Source organism: Pongo abelii, chromosome 11 (genome assembly GCF_028885655.2).
Source record: "Pongo abelii isolate AG06213 chromosome 11, NHGRI_mPonAbe1-v2.0_pri, whole genome shotgun sequence".
In the NCBI taxonomy this organism is placed as follows: Eukaryota; Metazoa; Chordata; class Mammalia; order Primates; family Hominidae; genus Pongo; species Pongo abelii.
The window spans coordinates 76,160,888-76,164,884 of record NC_071996.2 but is presented as its reverse complement, the minus strand read 5'-3'; the positions used below and the strand labels follow the sequence as shown (position 1 = coordinate 76,164,884).

The window sequence follows — 3,997 nt, the reverse complement described above, 5'->3', positions numbered from 1 at the left end:
TTTTAGGTGGATTCCCACTTGTCCCATGCCCCTTTGGCACTGATGCCAGAAGTGGATGGAGAAGATTTGGCAAGGGAGTCTGGAATTTAGGAACTTGTGGTTCCTCTAATGCTGTGCCATCAGAATCTACAGGCCATGGAAGAAAAGGTTTCCTGTCCAGGCTACCTTAGAATGGAAAAGAAGGGAGAGGTGATGAGCAAATTTGTTTCCTCTTTATCTGCTGTAGAGAAAATGAGGTTTACTGAACCAGGATGAGGTTGTTTTCAGAACTCTGAAGGGTTTCCCAAGAATGAAGGTTTATGAGTGAAGGCAATTGTATTTCTTGCAGGCATTCTTTTTTCCCACTTGCAGACCTAGAACTTCCAGAGACAAGCTTTTCTGAGCCCTTGTCAACCAGCACCAGGATATGTGTCTCCCTCCGCATGCCCCACCCCTCTGGCCATGCCCCTGCGAACAGGCTGAGGACATGTTCACAGGACTCTGCTCCAAGAAATAAGGAAGTAACTCATAGCAGCCTCTGACTCAGATTTGGTCATTCTAAGTTAAATTCTTGTTAGATAGTGACTGTTTGTGAAAAAGGAAAATAGCTAACGATCTTACTCCTTATTGAAATATTGCAATGAGAATGCAAGGAATGTATGAACACGGTATTTGTAGACCTTCACTTGGGATCACAGTAGTTATAAAAGCCAGAGATGATGATACTGTGATGAAAACCCTCAAGGATACCTGAACATCTCTTAGAATAGAGCTCAGATTCCTCAGCCGAGCATGCAGAGTGCCCCATCAAGCACCTCCTCCCTCCTCTCCCATCTTAGGGAGGCATCCAGATAGTGACTGAGAACATCAGGGATGGTCGGCCTAGTAGTATTCATCAGCCTCAAGTTTTCAAGCAAAACTCGGGCACGTTGAAGCCTTAGCCCAGGGAAAGTGGGGACACTGCTGGACTCTGCTGCAAGATCCCATGTCTCAGCTTGTAGGCACAACATGCTGATCCACGATGAGGTCAGTTGAGGATCCAGAACCTTATGGCTTGGGAATTAACAATTATCCTTGCTCAGGCTTGATGCCACTTGCAAGTTGGACAGTCCCAGCCCACTCTGCTCTCTAGTACTTGTGGCACTTTCCTTTCAAGATGCCTGAGGAAGTGTACCACGGAAAGGAGGAGTTGGAGACTTTTGCTTTTCAGGCAGAAGTTGTCCAATTCATGTATCTCAACATCAATACCTTCTATTCCAACCAGAAAATTTTTTTTCAGGAGTTGATCTCTAATGGATTTAATGCATTAAACAGAATTTGCTGAAAGCCTGACAGACTCTTCTGAGTTGAACAGCAGTAAAGAGATGAAAATTGACATCATCTTCAACTCTCAGGAACTCACCCTGACTTTGGTGGACTCAGGCATTGCCATGACCAAGGATGACCTCATAAATAATTTTGGAATCATTGCGAAGTCTCCAAGATTGAGCAGTTTGGTTTTTAGTCTGCCTACCTGATGGCACAGAAAGTGACTGTGATCACACATCACAATGCAGATGAACAGTACGTCTGAGAGTCTTCCTCCACTGTATGTGCTGACCACAGTGAGCCCACCGGCAGGGATACCAAAGTGATCCTCCACCTTAAGGAAGACCAGATAGAGTACTTAGAAGAGAGGCAAGTCAAAGAAGTAGTGAAGAAATACTCATAGTTCATAAGCTATCCCATCACTCTTTATTTGGGGGAAGGAATGAGAGAAGGAAACCAGTGACAATGAGGCAGAAGAAGAGAAAGGTGAGAAAGAAGAGGAAAATGCTGAGGAAAGGCTCAAGATTGAAGACGTAGGCTCAGATGACAGCAGTAAGGGTAAGAAAAGGAAGACCAGAAAATTAAAGAGAAATACATTGATCAGGAAGAGCTAAACAAGGCCAAGTTCATTTGGACCAGAAACCCTCATGATGTCACCCAGGAGGAATAAGGAGAATTTTACAAGAGTCTCACCAATAACTGGGAAGACCACTTGGCAGTCAAGCATTTCTCTGTAGAAGGTCAGTTGGAATTTAGAGCATTGCTACTCCTCCCTCAACGGGCTCCGTTTGATGAGAAGAAGAAGAAAAAGAACAACATCAAGCTGTCCATCATGTGTTCATCATGGACAGCTGTGATGAGTTGACACAAGAGTTTCTCAATTTTATTCATGGTTTGGTTGACTCTCAGTATCTGCCCCTCAACATCTCTCAAGAAATGCTTAAGCAGAGCAAAATCTTAAAAGTCATTCAAACAAACATTGTTAAGAAGTGCCTTGAGCTGTTCTCTGAGCTGGCAGAAGACAAGAACTACAAGAAATTCCATGAGGCAGTCTGTAAAAATCTAGTCTACTGATTTAAATGTTAATCACACCTACAAAATGTCTTCATGCCAACATGTAGACTGGTGTTTGGCCAATCTAATGTATGGGTACCATGGCCTAGCTAGGTTGACACATAAAGTTTTCCATCACACCAAGTAATCCAGCACTGCCATTGAAAAGGGTAGTTTTGCAAGTTAATAAAAAACTCTAGCAGTGTGGAAGCCAATTAGTCAGGAAACAAGCTGAGTCATCTTAGGGCTTCACTGAGAGCCGAACAGCAAATGGAAATGTATAAAATGGAGGAAATTAAGCCAGGGTACTCAAGATGTTTATAAAGAAATAGAAGACTGTATAATGGAAATGGAGAGTACTACTGCTGAAAGGAGGATGGAACTGGCAAGGAATGCAGAAGGTACCAAAACAAACAAAAACATCCTTCAAACCCAGACCTTAATATTCTGAGCCCCATTGCCTTTGCCCATCTCCTTGGGCCTCTTGCTTCTTGGGGTCCAAGTGTTACAGAAGCTGCTTCAGCAGCAGCAGAGCAAGGCCTGGACCCAGCACTGGTGGAGGGGGAGGCCTAAGCCAATTTCCACAACAGGAAGGAATGCTCCAGAGGACAATAAAAGGGAGGTCATCATGTGTCTACAAGTCTCTCCAGAAAAATATCAGTTGTGAACTCTAAAACAATCAACGTTCAGTTGTATAGGAAAAGTTAAAGCCATACTAGAGCAGGGGCCAAAAGCTTACAGAGAATCTGTGAAAGCCAGTTGCATGTAAGGGAGCCAGCCCTAATGGCATGCAGGTAGAACTCGAGTTTGTGGAATTTTTCTTTTAAACTAGGAAGGACAGAAGTTGCTTTTCAGTCAAAAAGTGAACAAATGTTATACCCATCTTTTAAAAAAATGGACACTGGCATTGCGGAAAGCATTTGGGAGATTTCTCAAAGAGCTTAAAATAGAACTACCATTCTACCCAGCAATCCCATTAGTTGGTATATACCCAAATGAATATAAATCATTCTACCATAAAGACACAGGCATATGAATGTTTATTGCAGCCCTATTCACAATAACGAAGACATGGAATCAACCTGAATGCCTATCAATGGTAGACAGGATAAAGAAAACGTGGTACGTATACAACATGGAATACTACACAGCCATAAAAAAGAACAAAGTCATGTCCTTTGCAGCAACATGGATGGAGCTGGAGGCCATTATCCTAAGCAAACTAACACAGGAACAGAAAACCAAATACCACATGTTCTCACTAATAAGTGGTAGCTAAACATTGAGGACATATGCACACAAAGAAGAGGATAACAGACACTGGGGCTACTTGAGGGTAGGAGGGTGGGAGGAGGGTGAAGAATGAAAAACTACCTATCAGATACTATGCTTATTACCTGGATGATAAAATGATCTATACACCAATCCCCTGTGACACACAACTTACTTATATAACAAGCCTGCACATATACCCCAAACCTAAAATAAAAGTTTAAAAAAAGAGGGGAGAATGGGAGATAGGGTTGAGTTAATATAGTAATTATAGACCAGACAGCATTGAAAACCAGGAAAATTTGATTGAAGCATTCATTAGTCACTGTATCTAAGAGCATAAAACACTAGTGGGTAAACTGTCTTAGTCTGTTTGGACTACTGT

General features: G+C 42.4%; 1 pseudogene; it reads left to right on the top strand.

The window, feature by feature from the left end:
* The first annotated feature begins 1,135 nt into the window (after positions 1-1,135).
* LOC112132394 (heat shock protein HSP 90-beta-like) lies at positions 1,136-2,361 on the top strand (annotated as a pseudogene).
* Positions 2,362-3,997: the final 1,636 nt, after the last annotated feature.